The sequence below is a fragment of the Zeus faber genome (assembly GCF_960531495.2).
Source record: "Zeus faber genome assembly, chromosome: 6".
NCBI lineage: Eukaryota > Metazoa > Chordata > Actinopteri > Zeiformes > Zeidae > Zeus > Zeus faber.
The window spans coordinates 8763661-8789880 of NC_137201.1; the positions used below are offsets into that span (position 1 = coordinate 8763661).

The following is a 26220-nucleotide window of genomic DNA, read 5'->3' on the forward strand; positions in this document are numbered from 1 at the left end:
CAGCATTTTAAAAATTCTACATTTAACTGACAGACCAATGTCTTTGTGGCGCAAATGCACTGTGTTTAGAAACTCAGCATTGTGTGTTTAGAACAGCAGCATTGTGTGTTTAGAACAGCAGCATTGTGTGTTTAGAACAGCAGCATTGTGTGTTTAGAACAGAGGTGTGTTTAGAAGATTTCACACCTCCTGTGTTCCTGTTGAGAGATGTATGAGTTTCAGGTCCCAGAAGACCAGAAGCTGAATGAGAAGATAGGTACTCTGACTGCATAACTGAGTCATGTTGTGGGCTATGTATTTCTTCCTTTAGGGGAGTAAAATATTTGTTTCACAGTTTGAGCATGATGGTTTTTTTAGATGGGCAGGTTAAGCAAAGTGCATCCAGACAAATGTATTATTAACCGCTTAGATGTTTAAGAGAGGGAAAAAGATCGCTATCGGATTGGTATGATTGAATTGAATATCCTCTTTTAAATGTTTTTATCTATCAAAAAGTAATTTGTGTTTTTATTTTTAATGGTTTGTTTGTTATTAAGTTAAAAGTTCTCAAATATAGAAACTTTCATAACAGATAAGATTTTAAAATGTATTTGTTTCACTTTTTGACAAAGTATTGGTAAAAACATCCATAATCGGTGAGGTAGACTCTCCAAAATCAAGATCAGCATCGGACCCAAAAATCTGGCATTGGCCGGGCCCGACTGCAGATAGCTCACATCAAAAATAGGCGATAATAAAAAGCAAAAATGTAAATAAGAAGAAGAAAATAGCAATATGCAATAAACCTAAGAATGCTGAAACTTGACAATATATAAAACTAAAAATTAACTATAAGATAGAAAAACATGAAATATACATATGAAATAAAACATTAACAGTGGAAATAAACCTAACAATAAAACTAAATTTACATAATAACTACATAATAACCTAATGATAAACAATAACAACAAAACAACAAAAAAAAACCCTAAGGATTAACAATATTCAATAAATAGAAACCTAAAGAATGACAAAGACTTATCCAATAACTCTAATAAGTGAAGCAATGGAAACAAGAAATATGTATATACAACAAACTTGAAAATTAACTAATCAATTAAGAAAAAATAAAAAGGATGGCAAAAAGAAGTGGAGGAAAAAAAGCACCTGACAGCCTTCAAAACAAGACAAGCTTGTTCGGCCTGTTAGGGAGTGGAATTAATCAGCTTTCCATTGAAACGCGGGGCAAAAAATATGACAAATTTAATTATGTGGAGTCATTACTCCTCATCATCAGGCCTCATCAGCCTCCCACTTATTCCCTGCAGCAATGTACACAGCCAGCTGGACGGCCAACTCTTAATTCTAAACAGTGGGCCACCAAAATAAAAGATGGCCACCAAGCGGAGACCTGGCGAAACATCTGTAAGTGGCCAGGAAAACAATCCATCTCGTTGTTAATTTTATTCCACAATAAAAATCGCAAAATCTCACAAGAAGGGGATCAAGCTCATTTTCTGCCTTTTTGCCTTTCTGCCTGTTCTTTGAAGCGTCATTTTAAGGACACAAGTTGGGAGGGCCACATTAGATTGCCTTGTTTCCCAATACAAGCTTGTTTTTTTTCTTGCTTATTTATCTGAGAAGAAAATGCAGAAGAATTTAATGCAAAATGAAAACAAGTCACATTTTAAATGACTGAAATAACCCTACATTTCTGCTCCCCATTATAGGATTACTACTCTATTTTAAGCCTGAGTTGGTATGGGGGTGTCTCGCTCTGTAGCAGCATGTCGAGCCGGCTGCCGTCACACCAAGACGGATGGACATGTGTAGGGTTCATTTATTGTCGGGCGTAGTGAAAAGCTGATATCTGCGATGCGGATGTAAACCTGTTCAATCAGTGGCTGCTCCTAACAGCTATAAACAGCCTGTAATTTGGCCCGGCCCCCAATCACTCACCCTGCGTATTATTCTAACCATCTGCCTCCCTCGCCCCTGATGAGTGTATGTATGGACGTAACTTAAGTCCATGTGTGTGTGCAGGTAACATATGTACGCGTGTGAATGTTTGTGCTTGTCAACGTGATCTAGCCGAGGTATGAACGATGATAACGAGTAATCGTGAGATGACTTGCAACACATGCTCCGTTACGTGTGAACCCCCGAGCGCGGGGTCACCAGGAAACAAGACTCCAGAACCTTCCACAGCCCTTGCGCCAACACCACTGCTCACGTTTTGTGCTTGTACAAATATCCGCCAGGGGCCATTCTTCGAGATGTGACAAGAGCCAAAGTTGCAAGCTGGCCTCAGCCTGGCCTTGCATTCCAGAATTCCAGCATTGCGGCGTACGCCAGCAGTGTTCTTTACTGCATCACCCGAACAAATAAAATATGTGGCTTTTATGAAATAGAAAATCTTCACATGGGCCTGAAAGCCTTAAGTGGTTCCAATCTGACAAAGAGCACGAGTGATCTGTGCCTAGTTAGAGCCACAAAGAGGCGTGACCTTGTTTTAATAAGAGAGCGAGGGGTTAAAGGTGTTGAAAAGCTGTGGCAGTGCTGTGTGTGGTAATGGGAGTATCGTTCATCTCCTGGGACAGAACAGCAGCCTGCAGCTGCCCCGAACTGGCGAGCGTTCACAGCTGTGAGCTATGGTCTGGGGCGTGGCAGAAACCAGGGGTTATGGACCACTTTGAGCTGGACTCGAGGCTCTCTAAAAGCTGCGTCGCCCCTGAACAAGAACACGAGATTGCAAGATTACGCTCCGAGGCAAAAGGCAAAAGGCTTCTTTTTTTGCTTGTTTGCATTGTGACTGAACGGTAATGGGTTTAACTGCAGGTCTGTGCATCATTTATGAGCCCAACTGCAACTCTTTTAAAACGGTGTTGCGGAGGAAGAGAGGTGAGGGAGCCCTCTTTGTTCTCTCCACCTTCTTGTGGAAGGCTATCTATGACATGCCCGAGGAAGGACATTATCCCCCGTCAACGCCCTTGAAGGTGTTTGCTCAGACTTGTGTGCTTGGGCACACAAACATTAAAACGGGTTAAATGTGCTTAATGTTCATTCCATTCCATTCCAGCTGCAGGTCAGGTGAGGGGGTGTCCAAGATATACTGTAGGGGAACAGTTCAAAAGACTTGCAATACATACATATTCGTAAGGATGTGTATTTAATGATACTATGGCCCCACTCAGCAGCATGTAAATATCTTCTCCAAATTGCCCTCTTCAGTTATGAAGAGGCTCACGGGTCTATTGTTGAAAAGACCTGTGAGCTTTGCTTTCCAGTGTTGAGGTTTCAAAAATGAAGGGAAGAAACACTTCTACTCATGGCACCTTACTGTGGGGTAGGAAACATCGACCCATGCCATAATTACTAAAGCTCTCTGCTAATATGGTCACTTAAAGTTGCCAGATGAAGCCATGTCATCTTCTATATACTGTAACGACTGCAAAAACTCATTTTTTTCCCATCCTTCTTCCAACTGAGCAAAACTCCCCCTCTCCTCTTGAGGGACGTCAGAGCCAAAGAAATAAGTCGACAGTCCTCGTCTGTCCATTCCGATCCATCCTAACTTCATCCAGCCTCTCCTTCTTCTCTATGGAGAACAGTAGCCCTTTACCGATGTTGCTGTAGCTCCTGTTCCGGCTTTAATCCGCCCCCCCGCCGTCAGTTTGCCTCGGGGGGGGGGAAACTTTACTTTGCAAATCCCTGACAGCTGCATCTGTGCGACTGCCGCCCTCCCATCCCCCAACCAGAACATTCCCTACATCCTCTCTGCCTCGGGCCATCATCCTCTCGTCTATGTCCCCGTTAAGTCTTCAGTCTTCTTTTTTCATAGGAAGGAATGGCTGAGCGGCGTACTGGAGATCACGTGTTGAGAAGACAGGCATCATAGAAAGCGGCTTCTGTAAGCATGCATCGCTTTCAATCAGAATCCAATGCAAAAACACAAAAGGAATACAGTCGTTTTTGTACCCTTCTCCTTACCCTTCTACCCATTTCTTCGTTCTTGCACCCCTGCACGCATTAGGCTGCGATAATGTAAGGTTGTCGGGGCAGGGGGATATGGGGTGCAAATGGAGTTTGGAGCTTCTTAACTTTGTCCAACCTCCCTCCACGCACCCAAACCTCCCCTGCTTTCGTCAGAAATCTGAGTGCAAGACTAACGGCCAGGTACTTAACGGAGGGAATTGCCGTGTAATTCAAGACCGCGTGTGTGGCTGGGTTCCGTCGCTGATTGCGGGCTAATGCGCGTGGAAGCCTGCGGAGGGGTGTGCGCTACTGTAGATGCTGGCAGCGGGCCAGACTGCCAGCCATGGCTGAGTGATGAGATACACTCCCAGAGGTTCCCGCAGAGGCCACATTACACGGGCCGGAACTGAAATCAATGGTCAGATTTAACTGTGCAATTACTTTCTCGTTGAGAAGGGAGGAAAAAAACCCAGCAGTGCCCTGTAACTACAGCACAGAACATTGAAATTTAAAAGAGGATGGACAGGAAATGAAATTTTGACTGCCGGGGTCATTCTCACAATTGGCTTGTTTTCGCTGGGTGGGAACAACCACTGTATATATCCATTGCTGTCAGACATCGTTCTTCAATGAGACAGTGGATTAGCACCTTTCTTCAATTCAGTTACATTTTGACACTCAATGACACTTCATCTTACATCAATTTTATGAGAAAAAAAAATTCTAAATTCTGGTTGAATAAGATACTCAAATGTTAAATGCAGATATAAAAGTATTACTGTATCTTCAGTTTTACACAGTACTGTGTGAATGGGGAATGGGTAAGGAGGAATCATTTCAATATTTTGTGATTAAGAACGGAAAAAAAACATTTATAGATAGAGATTTAATATACAGTATATATATATATGTATATATATATACATATATATAATACCACACACAGAGTAGAGTAGGTTCAGAGGTCAGCCAGGAGCTAGGGTTCATGGTAGGTGGCAGATGAGGAGTTATGGCCACTCCAGTCCATCTCATCACACGGTCTGTCATCTCTCACAGCGTTATTTATCTGAAAAAGCCTCGGTGTCGCCATGGGCTAGCAAATCACCTCCAACGCCACGCGACTTTAACACTCATGGTCGAAAGACACGACTGTGGAACAGTCCGCAAAGTGTGTTGGAATGAAATATGGTCGTCAGCCGTGCAGATGTAACGTTGTTGCAGGCTGTAATATTTATGAGCGTTCTCAGTCTTGTGTGTGTGTGTGTGTGTGTGTGTGTGTGTGTGTGTGTGTGTGTGTACATGTAACTGCATATGGTTCACATTGTAGAATTAATGTGTGCTCTTTCACACAAGCAATGAATGAGCAATTGTTGGAGCTACAAGAGCCAGATTAAAATGAGAATGAGCCAATTAAAAGCTCCTGCCCAATCTAGAAGCATGGAAAAAAAAAAGCCAAAATCAAACACAAGGACAGGGAATAAAACCGGAAGGAACTGAGAATTCTACCGTCGGCTGGGTGTCGATGTAGTTAACTTTGTTTTTTTTGTTCGATAAACTATAGAGTTTGCCAGCGAAACCCGACCCAGCAACTGGTAGTGTGGAACAGATGGCTCTCTCTCACTGGGAAACTTGCGGAACAAATAAATGCTGGAAAACCAGTAAGGTGCAACATAAAGGCTGCCGGGCATGCTTTCTGCGATTATCTATGATTAGCCTCACGCTGAACAGAGGAAGGAAAATAACATTGCTCCAAAACCTCTGAGACCTTGCCCTGCAGCCAAGTTCTTTATTTTAGAATCAAGAAGTGCGTCGTGGCATTAGGAGTAGCAACAAAATGCAACACCCCGCCCCACACACACACACATAAAGACACACACACACACACACACACACAAGCACACACTGCCCACCCTTGTCTGACACTCATCGCAGGCATTTAAAAGCGCAACAAAGATTTTGTCTTTTAGTCGAAATCACTTATAGCCAATACTCTGTTCCGAGTCAATTTATAGGTAGCAAGACTTGATCCACTTCTAAAATTGTCCATTGCTATCCATGGAGAGTTGCAGGTAAAGGAGAACATCATCATACAATGCGGAACATCCTCCTTTCGCACAACAGCCAGAAGAATATACCTACTAAATACACGATATGAATTTTAAGATGAATCGCACTCTCTGCTCCAATTTGTACACACACACATGCATCCTGCACACGCTATTTACATGCCATATGCTCATTCTCCACACATCATGGGATACATCAATAATGCAGGATCCTGTATTACCCAATGAATCGTACGACTTAACAAATGTATTATAATTACAGACTTGTACTCCCGAGGGATGCGGGTGCCAGCGTACCAGCAGACTGCTGATGACAAAACCAAGACTATTCATCCACGCTTGCGTGTTCGTCTAATGCCGCAGCCGTGGCTCCAACTATTATATAATTCTCTGAAATCTGGCTTTGCAAGATGCTTTATCTCTCATTTTACACATTCACAGCGAACAAAGACAGAGTATCCATCCCTATCAGAACTCCTGACATATTTTGGCAAATGTCCTCATCAGCAACTCAATGGCTCTGAACGTATCTCTCCTGATGGATTCCTTGCACCCCCAGCCAACCACATGAATGATGCCCAGGAGACCAGTAAGAGCCACTAGGGAGTCGTAAGATCATCACCTCAGCCAGTCGATAAACAGCAGTCGGCGCACGCAATCTTCCCCTGGGTCCGTGCGTTTTCTGTAAAACCCTGCTTCGCCAACAATGGACGCCCATGCATCTGTGCATGAATGGATACATTTACGGGTGTAGATGGGCTTGTTTGTGTGTTTGCTCGTATTATTTGTGTGTGGGTGCAGTTCTAAGCGCAGCAAGGATACAGCGTGCCTCTGTTCGAGCCACGGGGCTTTGCCAAGTCGGTCCAGCCGGCCCTACATGGCCATCAAACCCCTGTTGTCCTCCAAGATAGAACTTCCTTCCTGATGCAACACTCGGCCGGCATCTGCAGACTCGTCCCAGCCAAATTTTCCAAAGCGATAAACCGACATGTTGGAGCATCTGCTGAGGTGCAGCTGTGCACCCATCGACCTGAACATATACCCCCACCCCCCTCCAAACACACCCCCCCACCCCCACAGTCTTGGTTATGGGGGGTGGGGGGGGAAGGGGGCAAAAGGGTCAACAAATATTGCATATCAGTGGGAATGAACTGTCATCACCCGTGACCTAACAAAATCTACCTTGTCACTGGTAAATACACGGCGTCACCAGTTGGCAGAGTTCATAACCTCGTGCTCCGCTCGGAAGAGCACTTCAAACACCGTGTGGAGCTTCTAAATATTTGAGACATCCGAGGAATGAGTGATTTGATTTGCTTTGAATAGGCCACTTTGAAGTCCCACGGCCGGCTCTCCCCATAAGGCGACATAGGCCTCCTAGAGCGCCATCCCGAGGGGGGCGAGGGGAGTCTCCCTCTCCGACGGTGCCAACCAGGCCTAAGGCACGCCGGCGCTCACACTCCGCCAGAAGAGTGTGTTTTTATTTTAGATGTATTATTATTATTATTTTATTTTACTCTGTTTCCAAATTGAAGCTAACAAGCAGTGTGTGTAATGGGGACACTTTCTCGGTCACTCTCTTACACCCCCTTGGACAGTTTGCCTAGAGCAGCAAAATGGCTAGAGCCGGCCCTGTGACGCCCTGTGTCAAGGTGGTGTATCTGGCTCAGCAGAGGGCCGAAGATTCTAGTACCGACAAATGGATCATGGGTGAGCATCACGTAACAAATCATCAGCCTGAGATAAGGCGGGGCGAGTAAAAAAAAAAAAAACTTATATCATGCATATTAAGATTAAAAAAAAAAGAATAAAAAAACAGGATGGTAGAGGAATATCACAGAGAAGCCGAGACCCAATGCAAATTGAATCTAGGGGGGGGGGGGGGGGTTGGGGTAGTGATCATTTGGAGGGGGGAGATGGGGCAGTGAATGGAAGACGAAATGTGCACAGAAACACAATTTATAGAAGCGGCTGTCGACTGTTGCCTCTAGCAGACGGCCCGTCCGGCGCAGACGAAGTAAAAATAGGTGACGATCCAATCGCTTTTCTCCTCCTGTCGTTGGAGAAAGGAGGAGAGGCGGACGTCTTCATAAAGGATTATGTACCAGGAGAGGAACCGAAAATCCGGCGACGCAGTGTTGAAATGTGTGTTCGGCTCACATCCATCAGGCATTTCATCCACATTGCTCTATTCCGCAGAGTCTGAGGCTCCCCGCCCGCCGGAGATGAAAGGCACGCAGTCCATTTGCCGTACAAACAAATTCCAGAGCCGCCGTTGTTTAACAACCTTCACTTTTCCCCCGCCTAGAGGAGGTGTTGAGTGTTCAGAGAGACGCACTCGGGGTCAGTGTGTGCACATCCTATCGCAGATGTTCTTCCTCTGGCGGGGGACATGTCAGTATGGATGGGGGTTTTTTTTCACGGTTGCCGGCTGCATTCTATTTGCATATTTTTGGGGCCGTCCTCCCGGGTGAGTGTGATGCTAACCGCTTCTGCAGGTGTCTGGCGCTCCGGTTGCCCACATCCTCCCTGCCGAGGTGGGGGGGGGGGGGGCAGCAACAGACGTTCCTCTTCCCGGCAACCGCCACCGCCACCCCCACTCTAGGCCCCACCGAGCAGGAAAGGAAACGCTGCCAGCCGTGGGTGGCGTCCGTCCACCGGGCACTGTGTCAGCAGACTGGGTTGGGGGGTGGGGGCGGGTTGGCCGACATGGAAAACAAATGAGCCGATGGAGATAGAAGCGGAGAGTGGAGAGAGGCTGTAAGAGTAGAAAATGTCTTAAGCCGCCGTTACACCGAATCCGACAGGCGACAATGCCTCACTCAAAGTCTCATTCAATTCCACTGAGAGTCCAAAACCGCATCTCAAACAACCCAATTTCTGCGTTCAGCAGAGGGTACATATTTGGGATCCGTATGACCGGAAGCCACGGGTTGCACTCATCATCGATGCTGTCTTTCCACCGTGTATGGCGAGCCGCCATTATTGGAACTGGGCTATAACTAAGTACATTAGTTTTATATATAACATAATCATGTAATTAACATTAATGTGGGGTGTCACCATATCACCATCAATAGATCACTGTTTATATTAATGAATTGTGTGTATAATTTCATTTGTGAGCTCTTTGCATACGCTATATAAAAAGGTTTCAACTCTTGTTATTAATTGAAAATGGTAAATTTCCAGCTAAGCAATCGAGTCTATGCTAGCTATGCGCTGCTAGACCATGGTCGGATTTAGTGTGAGAGGGGACCACACAGAAGGGGAGTGACACAAGGGCCAAGAAGTGGGAGCCAAGTAAAAAAAGAGGATTGGATACGTACTATACGTATCCAGTCTATCGGGAGGAGAGATGTGTAGTGACCTTTACAACAATGGCTGGTATACACACCGCCGCCAGTACTCCCAGACTGCTCACCTTCTGAGACATGAGAAAATGGCTCAAGACAAACGTTATAAGTGTGCACTCACCTCAAGGAGATTCATTGACTCTTTATGTGTTCGTGTCTGTCTACTGTCTACCCACAGGTACAGTGAGGGGTTTAGGGAGGGAGACAGAGTCTTTCTGGCGGTGGGGGCGCTGACATAGCGTGAGTCTTTATTAACAGTTCGGAACGGAAGGTCTCACTGGCCAAAATGGGAATATAAAATGAAGGGATTAATCAGTGTCCGGGTTTCCCCTCGGTTACGGTCTAGTCCGCAGGTTTTTCAGCGTCCTGTGCCACGCGATCCCCGCTGCAAGACAAAACAAGACATAATAAAACTCTTTCAGCCGGGTCCGACCAATCGGACTTGGTACTGCCTGGCTGCGGCGCGAAGAAGCCAGCGCCGTCACCTGCAGACCTTGACTTAACCACGCCTCCTCGTCCCCCACAGTGTTTTACGCCGCAGAGGAAACAAAAGAAAAATACAGAAGAAGGAAGTATATTAAATAAAGCGGCAGGTTCAAGGCTTGATTCCTTCGCAAAGACACATGAAGAAACCATTACGGAATATGCAACTGTTCCAGGGCCCACTACTTGCTGTCAACGTGAGCGATTAAACTCCTGCCGGAGAAATTGCAGATCCACATAAAACATGGAAGAGGGTTGTCGGTTTTCACTGAACATGGGGAAATCTGTTTGCGCCTAAGAGGAATGATGGCGACGCGAAGGCGTGCAGCTTGATGGGAGCGGAAATGAGATATGTTTGGAGGAAGGGCGCAGAAACATTAATATCTCCACCAACCCCGGATGGAGGCATGCTGAACCTGATGGTACTGGACTCCATCCATGTACTCCAATCTGCACAGGGGGTAATGAAAAGCAAAGAGAAAGAAGAGTAAGAAGAAGAAGAAGAAGAAGAAAAACATGATCTATCTGAGTGGAGGAAACGAAGATGCCGGTTTACAGAATGCATCTGAAGAGTCCTTGAACAAAAAGGGTCCAAAGGTGAGGCTTTAAGGGGGAATTGGCTTGGGTTACGTGCTCACCCACTCCTGCCGATGTGTTGTGATCGAGTTTAAATCTTGTATTTCTAGTGGGATAGAGTTCATTGCATCAGGCACAAACTGATTTCCGTTATCACCGCTCCTTCCATCGGTCCAGCGCCTTCCACGCGAGAAAGGCCCTCATGGAAAATGTCACATTCTCCTCCATGTTGATGAACATGAATTACTTCTGGATTCCCTCCCGCTCAAGTCTTTACGAGGGCAAACCGTAAGGCCCAGTGAGGCGGGGTGGGGGATCAGCAGATGCCGCTCACACCGCCCCCCCATCCCCTCCCTCCATACTTGCTTTCATGATACCCACGGTGCACCCTGAGACAATCCCGACCAGCCAGTCCGTCTCCCAGCATGGGCAGAGATAAACAGCTCGAATACGGTGATGGATAGCGTGTGCAGCAATGTTGTGATATAACCGCACCCATATCCATGAAGAAATGTCCATCTTTCAGGCTCCACCCCCGGACTCCGAAGAAGAAGGTTTTCTCCCACAGAAGAAGAAAGACGCATTGGATATTTTTTGCTGTGTGTGCGCGCTCCAGACAGAGGGGGGTCAATAGAGAGTTCATGAAGTAACGACAAAGAGAGGAGGGGGAGAGAGGGGGGGTCATGTGTGTCACAGCACTCTGTTGACCAGCTCTGGCACCCGGCCACTGTCTGTCCTTTAGGTGTCCCAGTGACCGTCCGAGACTCCCGAGAGGCGTCCCGAGAGCCTGGGGGGGGACGCTGTAATCTGAATGGTTTTACTGCACGTCTAGTCAATGCCTCTTCCAGATGTACACCTCGTTGTGTGCGTTTTTCCCTCGTTAGAAAAGAGTTCGGCCCGAGCCCGACACAAGCGCCGTAACTCACTCATATGTCTTCTGAAAACTCTCCGGGGCGATAAGCAAGGGAGGCGGCTTCAGAAATAAAAAACACTGAACGTGTCCCCCCCCCAAAAAAAAAGGAATTGTTGTGGACGTGTGAAATAAAAGTTCATTTGAAATTTTCCAGAGCCCTTGGACTTGGATCAAATCCAGCTCCCTCTCAGAATATCTGTTGGAGCGCCATGCGCTGCAAAACCTCGACGTAAATCACGGCGCTCCGGCTCGTGTTTAAATACAGCACATTAGCAGCGGCCAGGTGAGACTGCGGACTGTGCCAGAGCGCGTGTTTTTGAAGGCGGATGCCGCTGGCTTTGTGTCAACATTGGACGCATGACGAGGCATGAAAGATGCAGCGGGCCAACGGTCGCGGAGGGTTCACACCGAATAGAGGCCGACAACAAGTGACAGGATCCCCCCCCTCTCCCTCATCACTCACAGCGAGCTGTCTTGACGCCGTGCTCTCCGCAAAATGCCTTCCCCATCCTCATCCTCAACACATACTAATTCACTCTCTTGGCACCAAGACAGACGGAGCGCCGTTAAAATATTTGGAGGTTTAAGACCTAAGCCTCACCTCTGCCCATGACAGTGACTCGGTTGCGTGTGGCGAATAAAAGGGAAAATATTTTCAATCGCAGTACTTTCCCACACCCAATTGATCTCGTGCCGTACAACCAAAGTGAATGCCAGTGCACCCTGAAAGGCGGTTCATCTGTCAGTCATGAATGACTTGCATATTGGCAAATGAAGGAAACACTCAATATTGGAAGCGCCACTGTGAAGCAAAGTCTCAAGATCTCAGCATCTGCCTTCAAGTACACCGTCTAAAGGAGGTTTTTGGCGACCTCCTTGGTACACACAGAAGTAGATGCGAACCGATGTATCATTTCCCACCGATCATTTAATTCTGAACCCTGAAATGTCGTTGAACGCGGCCTACAGCGGTCCCCGGCCGGATGTCAAACAAACTATTTTCTGTTTGGCTCATTGTATACATTTCTATCGGGATGGTAGATTGAATGGAATTGTCCTGCAACAGAAGCATGACCACTTAAAAATCCATGCGCTCGTGCCTGCTCTGGCACCGTCACAGACTCGACAGCAGTGACCACCCAGGCACTGACCATTTGGTCGCTGTTTGGACGGACAGCAATAGCAATGCTGGAGACAGCTATAAAAAGAGCCTATCACACATGTGGCTGGCTGGCACTGTGCGGGCCTGATTAAACAGTACAGCGGGCTCGGTCTAGACAGCTAGTGATTAGCAGAATTAGCCCCATCTTATCTGGTGATGGCAGAGACAAAAGCAGCAATGAGGCAGCTGAATGGATGAGGCCGACAATGAGCTACGCCTTGGGGGGCTTCGGAGAAACGCTCTCTGGAACTTTCTGCCAAAACTGGATCACACCAGCAACACTGGCCTTCGACGATTCATTTACTGTTTGTAGTCGAAGATCTTTGAGGTGCTAAACAGTGGCTTTATCATTGCATTGTAAACCAGGTCTCAGCGGCTCTGGATGCAGAGGCTTGTGAAATTTGAAAAATGCCATATCTTGATTTTGGCTTTATTGTCAATATCTAGTAGAACATCTGATTGGTATGGGGTTATTTCTATAAAATATCTTCACAAAATGTAAATGCAAATGAGATACACAAAATGTAATGAGATGACAAATGGATAGACAGACAGACAGGCAGAAAGAGAGGTATTTGTACACTTTGAGCAGTGGATGGGTTAACTTTTTCAGAACATCTGCTGTGTGGCTGGAAATCCACCGTCTCCCAGTGGGTGTCAGGAGAGGTCTGCTACTATTGTGTCTCTATGGTCACACAGGCTCGTTTCAAGAGCATCCTCTGTTCATTTTCCCGTTGCAGAGAAGAGACATTGATCGCTGAAGAATACAGATTTAAAGAGCAGTTTAAATTTTTTCACATCGATTTTTCAAGTTTTTTCCAAATGTTAAGTTGAATGTGTCACTGATCTCTGACCAGCTTGGATACCAGATATTTGGTGGTCAATACTTGCGAATATTTAAAAAAAAGTGGCATATAGCCTTCAAACACTTAAAATCATTTTGTGCTTGTATTAAGTAATATAAGAACAACTATCAACAACAGCAGCCCAACCAACAAGCCCAACCAACCGTTATTCAAGTAAACTAGCGTTGGCATTCAGTAAATATTGAATTCACAATTAGGCCCACACACACACACACACACACACACACACACACACACACACACACACACACACACACACACACACACACACACACCTTTATTTACGATTTCCTCTCGTAGCTCAACTTCAGATGTATTTTTCAGGTGCTGAGCTATGGTACTGTGCTATTTTCTTCTATTATAAGTTGCAGTGGCGTCGTTGGGGGTAGGCATTGGGGACTTTAGCAAAACGGCATGCTTTTATTTTAGATGTAGGTTCTTTTATTTTATTCCGCTTACCTATGGAACAAAACAAGTAATGGGAGGGTAATGGGGAACACTTTCTCCATCAGCACCTCCACAGCATCGATCCATGTGAAATTCCCTGGAGCTGACAGGGTTGATTTCATTGGAAGTCAGGATTTTAACAATTACAGTAGATCCACAGATGGTGGATGTTTTTGAAGAATTTGGTCGGACTATGGTGTTGACGTTACGGATTATGAGTTCCAATCTCATAAGGAAAGCTTTTCAACTTTCATGAAATAGTGAGGACTAAACAGCTGCAGAGAATAACATCAGTCACATTTGAAACGTTTGCGACTTAACAAACAACAGAGCCAGCCGAATGAAAGTCAGGTTCTTCAGGAAAGAGGGTTTTGAGAAGAAACTGACGAAGGCGCTGCGCGTAGACAAACACTTATCCCTTTCCTCAATGAATTCCAACAAAAATGAAAAACATTTGGTGAACGTGTATCTCTGTCAGAAGTCATTTTGAGTCGCTGGCGACATGCTGACATGAAATGACAAAAATCACTTGTGTCCGATGACTGGTTTGGACTCAATGGCAATGCAAAACCTCTTTATTATAAGACAGCTATAATATAAAATCCCACAATTACCTGACATGAAAGGACACAATCTGCCCAAAGATACTAAAAGAATGACCACATTGATAATTAAACACAAATGGAGTCTCTTTGGATTTCTCATAGGTTATTTCTTCACAGCACTGAGTGGAGATCTGAACTTGCTTGGAATGACGCCACTTGACGATAAGTTCTATTCAACAGGGAAATGTTATTGCCTCTCAGAGTACTTCATCTTCCGTAAAGTAATTAATGTTAAATTGAGAAGATAAATAACTATAGAAAACAACGCAAACTGACGAGAAACGTCTCAGAGCAAATTACGAGCCCCTTCTTGTTTAATGCATCAGATAGATATGTGATTTCTCTGGGTCTGCCTTTAAAGATGGAATGAATGACAAGAGCTAACTGATGAAAATGAGTGATGAAAATGAGTAAAATTTGCCATCTGCCGTTCATCACGACTGATATTGTAAAGGACAATCAATCTGCTTCAAAGCAATGGTATTGCAAGGAACCAACAACAGGTATTTACATTGTCATTCCACACCTAGAAAAGCAAGGCATTAGTCCAGTGTAGAAACATCAAACACAAGCAGTTATTTTGCTTTTCTCAGCCGGACAGCGAAATGGCTCTCCATTAGAGCCATTTCAGCCTATTTCAATGACAGGCTAATGACTGAAGATCACCTCACAACCTGTTTAATGGTTCTGTGAGGCTCTGTCGAGGTAATCATAGCAAAAGGTAGGATAACAGAATTTGCATGGGATCTAGGATCTGACACGCCACACGAGACCCGTGGCCCCCGATATAGCTTGATGACACACCTACGGAGGCAATGCGGTGAGGCTGGATTCAAAGAGGTTAAGGTTTACTGACAGAGAGGGAATATATTCGGTACCACAGAGCATCCATTCTCAGATGCACTTCATTTCCTCTTGAAATTCAATACTTGTGCAAAGTGGACAGATGCCACCCTCCTTCTAGGCCCGCGATAATGTGATCGGACTTCATCTCCTGACAACCAGCACCACATAGTAACGCAATGCATATGGACAATATGCAATATTTGCCTGCAAACCCCACTGAGGTATGTCCGGCGAGGTGTTTCATATTGTGACCACAGAAGCATTGCAGAGAGGGGAGTGAGGGGGTCACCAAAGAAGGCCTCTTGGCGCTGTGCATCGTTCAACCTTGTAGTGCTGCCTGCCCCTGGGGCCATTGCTAAATTTACTTCCCGCACACACAAAACCCTCCCCGGGCATCCCAGCCTGTCAAGTTGGGATTCTGTTACTCTCTCGCGCCCCGGCATACAGCTAGTCATGTGAACGCCGGCCACAAGCCTCCATTGCTGGCTGCACCCTTTCCAGCGCTCAGCCCCCTTAATACCATCCATCCCTTCTCAGCTGCCTAATCTCTTGCTCTCTAGTTCTTTCTCTCACCTCCTATGCACCCTGCCTCCCCTGTTCCCCTTCCTCGTGCTTTATGGAGTTAAGGGGTCAGTGACGGGCGAAACCCCGGGGGCTAAGATTGATGGCGAGCGAAAGAACGGAATGAAGTGAGGCCAAACAGGGATCGATAAAGAGAGGCAGCGCAGGCTACATGGTGGAGCTGAAGGATTGCTCCCTGTATGGGCAGAGTGGAGGAGTAAGGGAAGGAATGCCACTGCTGCCACATCAAATGGGATCACATGTTCTAGCTGCATTACACATCATCCCGGATTGGCTTGTCCTGTCAAAAATCTAGTCATAAAATTGTATTTGTCACAATACATTAGGATACCATTAATTCAGCTACATATGAATGTTCTTCTTCTTTCGGCTGCTCCCAATGGAAAAAAAAGGTTTTATAATATATATACTGTATATATATATATATATATATTCTTATATATATATATGTATATATTTTGCAAAATATATATTGTGATATTCCACCTGGGAAAAATAGGTCAGTGCAGGTGTTACATACATCTTGTCGATGTTTCAGGTCATCTATTTAAAACCCTCCTTTGCAACTGTATTAAAAGGTTCCACGTCTTCCGCCGAGTGGAAAATTTTAACACCTGTGATATTTGGAGCCTCTCTCATAAGGCACAGCATTCATTTGAAAAGAGGGTGCTTCTTCTTCTCTCTTCGGGCAGAACCAGTGGGTAAAATGGGTGTTTTGTGCAGAAACAAGTAGCGTAAAAGGTGGGTAATAAACAGAAAGCCGTCTCAACTGGTCCCCAAACGGAAATCTTTTGTGGGGTAACAACTGGACATGACCGATTACCCGTTGCCAACATGATTGCCAACAAAGTGCCCTTTGCAAAGTCACCATTGCACATGCCCACATCACAATGTTGCTGTTGACACAGTAAATAGGTTGAAACGGTTGACATCCCTCCGAAGTGCACTAAATATTCATACTTATTTTGAGGACTAATGTTATTTTGAGAATCAATACACTGGAAAACAAAGGAAAGGCCTTCTTAGGTGTATTGATGCTTCTTGATTGAACTTCTTAAGACGCCACGTTGGGACTACACACACTTGAGGACACGAGTGCAACGGGGGTAGGACACACAAGGGCCAGGGTGGGGGCGCCCTGTCCCGCAGTGGCATGCCGCCCACCTGATGTTGTAATGCCGATCCATCATTGAGATCATGGGCTCCTACTTGGCCTTGTATGAGGCTGCTGGCCGTCGCGCCTGAAATAGACTGACATGCGTCAATGAGGGCATCGCTGGCATAAGCTATTCCTTTTCAGCGGCTAGCCTCCCTCTGACTAACGGAGCAACACACAGGGCGTTGGAGGGATTTCAAAAGTCAGCTTATGCAAATCGTAAAAACAGGTTGAGTCCGCGCGGTGAAACGCGAGAGCGGGAAGAGATGAGGAGAGAGAGCAAGACAGCGAGAGAGGAGACTGAAAAGAAAAAAAGGAGAGGATGGCACTGAAAAGTGGGAAACAACCAAAGCGCCGCCATGTCAAGTTGTCTTGCAGACATTAACATGGTGCATGGTGCATCTCCCCCAACTACTCACCCACTACACACACACACACACACACACACACACACACTTGCGCCATCATTCCCACCTTGTGGTCACACTGACCTCTAGTGGCGTCCGTGAGAGCAGAGGGGGTAAATCACAGCACGAATGAGAGATCATTTTGTCCTGAACGCAATTTCATCAGAACATTGATTCGGAGTCACTGAGGTAGGTTGAGCACCTCTCAGATGATACAGATAAATGGGCATCGGGAAGAGCATGTTTCAACACTCTGATCCGTTCCGCTGCCTCAGCCGCCCTGCTTTCCAATTACCCTGCACCCGCCCTGCCTCCAACCACTCTCTCTCCATCTATCTCTATCGCTCTCTCGCTCCCTAGCAACCTACCGGGCCTCCGACACCTTAAGCCATGTATTTGAAGATGATTGATTGGATAGGTGAGAGGTGCCAAAACACGCCCTGCCCCCCAAGAAAACAAAAAACAAAAGAAACAAAACCAAACTTTTACCAACGTCATTTTGAGTGGGAAGTTTTGAGTGAGACTTCTCTGTCTGCCGCTCTTTAATCAGGTCGAGTGTGTTTTGGAGTGCAGCGCATCGCCAGAGAGATATCTCAGCAACAAGCAAAGGGGAGGGCGGGGTGGTCTTCATCTTCAATCGAGCTGCTTCCTGCAGAGCGACTCGTATGAAGATAAGCCTCAGGAACTCCTTTATCTACTGTAAATCGCCGCCAGCTGTTTTGCCTCCATTCCCGAACTGACATTGGCGCCATTTAAACAGCTACGAGAGCAGCGGGCTTAATAAGTATCCTCTGTTAAATAAGGATGGAAAGAGAAGCATGGAAGTCAAAAGGAACTCACATTTTGTATAGAGAGGCACACTTCCACTAAAGAACTCAATTAAAAAGCTATTGATCAATTTAAGAGGGCTAAATTCATGCTATGCTACTTACAATTCACTAGATGGTGCACATTACAAGGAAATACAGTCATATCCATCAACATTATAGTTCCTACTCCATAAACTTTGGCAAGTAGCCTAGTACACCGGATGCAACATTGAAGGTCCAAACTGTTACTGCTAGCACGGACACTTTCCAGACATGGTGGTCATGGACATTGATTGGAGAGTACGATACTTAATTCAATTTATACTGCGAATCAAACATGATCTCCTCATCCTTATCACACCTTGGCGACCCAACTTAATCATGATCTCCTCAGCCCTTATTCCACCCTGGTGACTCTACTCAAACATGATCTCCTCAGCCCTTATCTCACTTCAGCGACCCTTCTCCTGTGTGAACGCAGGGCACATAAACCTTCCATATCCTGATGCTATAATGATCCATGTGGGAATCTATTGCATTGTTGGTGTCACATCTTCACGACGGCACCTTCTCATCGGGACACTCGAAATGAGTCATGGACCGGGGCATCCGTGCCGACAGCGCATGCTTGAAACACCCACGGGTGCCGCAGCCGGCCAAGATGGACCTAATCATCCTAAAATACAACCACTGATCTACGATGAGGCTTTTATGTCATGACTCCACCGGTGACTCAGACTTCTGTATTCCCGCTTGGAGAGGCTCGAAGAAGACACATGGCCCTGATGAAAGGAGCCGGCCTCCTCGCCATCTATCTGCAATTAAATCAAGGCTGTCGTGAAAACAGCTGCCTTCCTCAGCGCCGCGGTGGCTCCGGTTACTTAACGGCCCCGTGTAACATCAGAGACCTTCCTTACCGTGGCCTTGGATCAAGCAGCATCACTTAATCTCCACTGTCACACTGAATTAAGCTTATGTCATCCACAGTATGATGAACCAGACCGCAATCTGTCCCCTTCACTGGAAAAGGGGAGCGTCGCCGCCCCCAGGCTAACTTCTGTAATATATCCAATCACGGAACTCAACCAATTAGTGGTCGGAAAAGGTGTAGAAGGAAAGATGCACCGTTTTGAATGGGATTTATCAGAATTCGAGCTACTAAGGGCCTGTGTGCCGTTGCTGGGTCGGGAACAGTAAAGCTCGCAGTGGTGCCAGCAACAGGTCCTGAGGGCTTGGCAGCCGCAGCAGCCACCTACAGCACGGATATTAAGGTTGGTGCCACCCAGGCAACAAACCGCTTCGCTGTATGTTTAAAACGAACGAGGGACAGGGTACAGAGAGAGTGGGAGAGAGAGATAGAATGAGACCTGCAGACAATGTTAACAGCTCTCCAGGGGCCACTTAAACGATCACTGGCCAGGGTCTTCTGCCCCATTCATCCACTTCAAGCAGAGAAACAGAGATTAGGCGAAGAGGGCTCGGCCAGAGAGGTAAAGAGGAGAGCTGACTGAGACAGTTAGCGTTCTGTTTCTTGGCAGGCCCAAATGGAGAGAATTAATGAAGCACAATCATTGCTAAGAGTTATCGGAACTGCAGTGAGATGATGTACAAAATATCGAATGAAGGGTCCTTCCATTCTACACAAAACCGGTTGCCTAAATCATCCGTCACTCTGGCGATTTTGGCTCATCTGTCTCCCTAAGACCAATGTAACCCCCCCCCCCCCCCCCCCAAATAAAAACTACCATCCCTATTTCAAACTGACATCTGCACCACAAGGTCACCCCCCCCCCCCCCACCTCCTACATTGGAAGAGGAACAGAAAGATAATCAGCCCGGCGATGAGATTGAATTTAGTGGGTTGTGAAGGATTAAAACCTACTCATCTGTGTCCATACTGAGGGCTCATTACCCCCACCCCCAACTCCCCAATTCCCCCAACCTCAACCAGACAGTATATTAAACTTTCAGCTTTGCATTTTAAATCTTCATCTAATTTTGATGGAAGACATCCACAGCGGATAGTTACTGGTCTAGGTTGAACATTTTGGGAATGTGGCAGAATATGGTGAGCTGCAGCCCGGAGAAGACTATGAAGTTTGACCCACCAGGGAGTTACTGGTGGCCCAGATAGCAGCTGACGACTCTAATAAAAGAACTGGGGTGCCTTGTTTATCCTCACTAGATCAACAAACTTGTACTTTTGAGTTAATTATTTAGCACAAGTTGACTCCCAAGTCTGTTCACAAAGGCCGGTCACAGACATATAGACATTAAAAAATCAGCCACAATATTAAAACCATCACTAATAACCGCTAATATTGGGTAGCTCTTCCAAAGCAGCTCTGACCCGTGGAGGCATGGACTCCACAAGACCTCTGAAGGTGTGCTGTGGTATCTGACACCAAGACGTTAGCAGCAGATCCTTTAAGTCCTGGTGTTGTGAGGTGGGGCATCCCACAGGTGCTCGATCAGATCAGACCCCTATCCACACGATGGAGAAGAAAACGTGATTCATCAGACCAGGCCACCTTCTGCTCACCTGCCTATTTAAGGCGCTTTTGGTGGTGTACAGGGGTCAGCAGGGGCACTCTGACCGGTCTGCCGCTACGCAGCCCTATATGCTGCACTGTGTGTTCTGACACCTCTCTATCAGAGCCAGCATTAGCCGGTTCACAAGTTGTCTGACCTGTCATTTTGGAGATGCTCTGACCCAGTCGTCTAGCCATCACAATTTGGCCCTCCTCAAAGTGGCTCTGATCCTTACGCTTGTTTACGCACATTTTTCTTGCTTGCTGAGATGAGCAATGTTATTTACTTGATGCATTAGTATCTATCTATCTATCTATCTATCTATCTATCTATCTATCTATCTATCTATCTATCTATATATCTATCTATCTATCTATCTATCTATCTATCTATCTATCTATCTATCTATCTATCTATCTATCTATCTATCTACTGTATGTATTTGTGTGAGTTTGTGTGTTAGGGTGTGTAATACAAGGAAAAAAGCACCATTGCCCTAGGCTGAAGCAGAGGTATATTTTGAGGAGCAACATAATGTGTCAACCCTGATCATACTAGACTCACCAAATTAACACCAATGACAACAGGATGGGTTTTTTTTCAAATCCAACTCAAGATGCGATGGCGCGTGCCCCCTCCATATTTCTACTTGTGCAGGCCGGCGAGCCCCTTTGACTTTGCCAAAGTGTTGTGTTGTGCTGTGCTCCAACATAGCCATTAAACACAAAGGGTGGGGCTGTGAAGTAGAGTGAGGCAATGCCTTGATGTTTTTTTTTATAGAAGGAACATAACTGGGCCTGTTACATACAGCCCCTTCCACTAATTTTTGCCCCAGAACTGCTCAGGCTTTGCTGTTTACCGTGTTACTGTGTTACCTCCCGACTGATTCCTCTCCCCATTTGTGACTGTGACTTTCTGCACCAATGCCACAGGCCTGGAGCGCATTTAAACCGCAGGGCTCAGATTTAACTTAATAATGAGGGATGCAGTTGTCAATAATAAATAATGCTATGAGCAATTAAGGTAACAGGATTTTTTTTGGTTTTGCTTTGTCCAATACTCAGTTTGAACCATGTGCTCCGCTTCAATAAATAATGACGATGTCCATCAAATTGAACATCCATACGAAGTGAGAAACCAGGTCTCTTCTCATAAAACCCCATAACGTTCAGTTATATCCTCCATTGCCGTTCAACATCAGTTTCCTAGACCACAAAGGAAACTCATTTAAGCTAGAAATAATGATCACAGGCGCACATGCACATACTTATAGTTCAGCGTACAAAGTGGATATGGAAGATGTCAATTGGACATTTTATAGTCGATAAGAAGGACTCAAAGCGGAAGAAGTGAAATATGTCGACTGATGACATATGACCTGATGAAATTAAAAACAGATTTGTTTTGAGAGATTTTTTGATTGGGAGTTTATTTTCTTTAAATTCTGGCAGATGAGCATCCTTTCCTACACCAGACGACATCAGAGGAGAAAGTGCTCAGTGCAATTACATAAGTGGAGTCAATTCTAATGAGGTGACAAGGTTGAGAATCTACTCTGCCTTTCTGGGCTTTGGAGTGACAACCTGGCGCTATTCATTTGCCTTTCTCACCCCTCCAGAAAGGGCCTGCAAAGACCAAGCAGCATCCCCTGGACGACCCCTGTTATTACCCCGCAGCTAACGGAGAGCCCAGATGTTCCTGACATTGGACAATAATGAGGAAAAGGACACAGGTCTGAATTTTATACAATTTCACGTGAAAAAAAAAAAGAGGAGAAAAAAAATGGGCAGCTGGAATACGGTTAACTGCTACCAATCCCACCTCTTTTCTCTTTCCAGTCTTTTCTTCTCACAGCTGGGCTTTTGTTTTATTGTATTCTGTGTTACTGATGGAAGGCTGCAGCACCAGGCCCGCCTGCCAGAGGTCACTGCTACACCGCAGTGACAGCAGCCTTTTGCACTGATCGACCCCTCTGCTATGAGCTCTTTATGAGTCCGAGCAGAATGCAGAGCAAACACCGTACAAGCTACAAACGGTTCCGACCCCTCAATGGAACACAGCGTTTTTTCCCTGCAGAATAAATTATTCCTCGAGAGGTGGTTTTGCTGACGGGGTGCTTCGCCCTACACAACCTGACCCAAAATTAATTCATCAGGCGAGGAAGGAATCCACACAACCAGTGCCCGGCGTTTCCCCCTTAAAATTGAATCCTAAGCGTCTATTGCTTGAGCTACGGCAGCAGCACCTTATTTCACAGTCCGTCTGATGTCAGCCATGATCTTTTTCTATACATCAAGAGTTTTACAACCCTGCCTTTGCTACCAGGTATTACACTGAATAAATGTGGGGGCAAGTAATCATAATGTATCCATGCCTATGTGCCGAGAATGTGCCGAAAATGGCTACATTCAAAGCATAGCCTTGCCTCGCCTTGTGAGCGTGCGTGTGCGTGTGTGTGTGTGTGCACGTGTGTGTGTGTGTGTGTGGGCGTGTGTGTGTGTGTGTGTGTGTGTGTGTGTGTGTGTGTGTGTGTGTGCGCACGTGCGTGCGCATGTTTGTGAATGCGCACAGATTGAGGGGTATTTCCTGTAGCCATCAGCAGGCTTGGACAGGAAGCCAACTCAGATCAAGCAACAAGTCACCCCTGGACAATCCCTAACTTAGCTCCAGCATGCTTCCTGGAAGGCGTATTATAAAGCCCATGAATAAACTGGGGAAAAACTAAGCACACACACTTGATCCAGACACTTGATCCAACTACGTCTCATTACTTCCAACAGTTTTTTGTTCCTTTTATTTGTTTCCTCAAGGTCATGAGTTTGCTGAGAGAAAATATATCTACACCCACCAGGAATAAACATCGATATATACACTTACAGATTGAGGAGAACGTTTCCAAAGAAAAGCAATTTTCCACCTTCAAAGTGAACAATAAGCCCACTGATTAGTGTGTTAATAAGCAAGTGCACCGAAAAACAAAAAGGAATGTGTTCATTACTTCAGAGACGTTCATCCGAACCGACAAACACTCACGGATGATTGCATTATCAAAGGTTAAGGACCAAGAGTTTCAAGACTTGAAGCGCAAATCAGGTCCGGTGGAACTTGACGCTCGGTTCTTACCAGGCCAGATGTGGTCGGAAACAGCGGCGGGGACGAAGGGATGTCCGGTGAGTCTGCGTTGGCCTGTTAAACAGAGGAGGAAAATGTTGGGCCTGACTCCTCGGATTAAAATGATGTGGAACCAGTGATTACACATCGCAAGAACGGGCATGCAAGAGGTAGAGATTTGGAGAAATAACAGTGTAGTGTGGCTACTGAGCAAATGTGGACTTGGTATGATTCAAAGCTAGTGAGAGAATACTCACTGAGAGTCAATAGGCAATTGGCAACCAATGACTAACTGGAAGGAAACGTCCAGAATCCAAAATCACTGAATCAGGGAAAAATAGGGAAAGAAAAGTATAATCTAATCCAATCCATAAGCCTTAACTATCACGTATATGCTTAACTAAACTAAGTGTGACGCGTCACAACCTGCGTCACGGCCAGCGCACGCTCCTCCACGGAACAGAGGAAAGCAGCTGAGATCTTAACGCCGTGCGTCAGTGTCTACCTGGTGAAGTCTGACACCCCCCACCTGCCCTATCTACACAATACAACTAACAAAAAACAAAAGCCGTCACCAAAACAAGTTCTAAACATAAAGAAAGTTGGGGAAAAAAACTCCCTCACTCCATAGAGACTGTCACAAACGCTCCGCTTCGTTCAAGAGTGTAGGGATGAAGGGTTACTCTTTTTTTAAGATTCGGTTCCTGACGAGTGACTCTGTAAAAAAAAAAGGTTGTTCGATTTTGCAACTCCTGGTTCATTTGATTCATTTGAACACTCAGAGAGAGAGGAAAGGGGGGTGAGTGAGGGAGGGGGAGCAAAAGAGGGAGAGGGGGGCAATTCAAGGTGCCTTACATAAAAACAATAAAAAGTGTTTTAAGTGATGTTTGCATGCAGAAGAATACATCTTTTTGGGTACTATAAATTACACTTCTTGCTTATATCAATGATTATCCCTTTAAAAAACAACAAAATAGGAAAATATTGTTGATATTTGTGACACAGATACAGCATTTAAATGGATATTCTACATTTAACTTGTTTAACTGATCGACAGACCAATGTCTTTGTGGTGGCAAATGCACTGTGTTTAGAACAGCAGCATTGTGCGTTTAGAACAGCAGCATTGTGCGTTTAGAACAGCAGCATTGTGTGTTTAGAGGTACTCTGACTGCATAACTGAGTCATGTTGTGGGCTATGTATTTCTTCCTTTAGGGGAGTAGAATATTTGTTTCACAGTTTGAGCATGATGGTTTTTTTAGATGGGCAGGTTAAGCAAAGTGCATCCAGACAAACGTATTACTGACAGCTTGGTTGTTTTAGAGGGAGAAAAAGATCGCTATCGGCCGGTACTCAAGGTTGCAGTATTGGTATTGGACATGAAAAAGTTGTATCAAGCCATCCCTTGTTTAAAGTATTTATGAATATGTGTGTATGAATGACATACAGTATGTACAGACATTATTCACCTTTCATTAACACTATACTACTACTTGCTATCGGTATAGAACTAATGGAGATTTGTCGCAAGTTCGGTCAGGAAGCCTACCTAATAGTCAGCAGGTGGTATTCATCGGCTCGAGCCTGCAGCCATTAAATCAGAGCCAACCACAACCCCGGGGGAGCTGATCTCTGGGCTCCCCGCCAGTATTTGTACAGCCGCTTTCTCTCTTCTCTCTCTCTGTGTCAGTCCAGATGCCACGCTCAAGCCCCACCTCCACCCCACCTCTGCCCAGTAGCAGCCTCGCCGGATTCTCCAGGATGCCAGCAACTGCGTAGTGTCCATCACCACCAGCGCCAGGACTCCTTGGAGGAAAGATCTCTCCAGCGGCTTCCGAGGTCCCTCCGCCATTCTGTTAATATGAAGCTCCGCAGCCTCATGGAGTCCTGTTGCCAAAGCATGTCAATTAATGTCTGTTTTTACCATCTTGTCTCTCCTGTTGAAATATATGGAGCTGGACGCCTTCCTCCTTGTGAGCAAGTTCTGCTAATTCTGGCCATAAAAATAGTATATTTGCTGATTAAGATGACTTAAAGAGACAGGAAAATTACAGTGCATGTCACAGCACTTCATCTCAAACTCTCTATTTCTGTCCACTGTGGACATAATTAACTGTACTGTGATCCAATGACCTAACTGTTTGATGATCACAATAGGAGTCATGCTATTTCAGGCATGCCAGAGGATTAGTGCACGGCATACCGATGTGCTGCATATGTTAGGTGTGCCGTTTAATGACAACAACACAACCACTCGACTCAGGGTTTAACATGAGTCAATGTCTGCGAGGCCAGACTGCGAGGCCATGGCGGCCAGAGAACAGGTTGGACTCCATGAGCTCACC

General features: G+C 45.7%; 1 protein-coding gene across 1 annotated transcript in view; it reads right to left on the reverse strand.

Annotated features, from left to right (window-relative positions):
- Positions 1-26220, reverse strand: part of tspan9a (tetraspanin 9a) — a 213971-nt gene that overhangs the window by 163612 nt on the left and 24139 nt on the right. The window contains exon 2 of the mRNA XM_080002000.1: positions 23887-23949. The gene's annotated coding sequence lies outside the window, so the exon portion shown is untranslated. The remainder of the gene's footprint in view (positions 1-23886; positions 23950-26220) is intronic.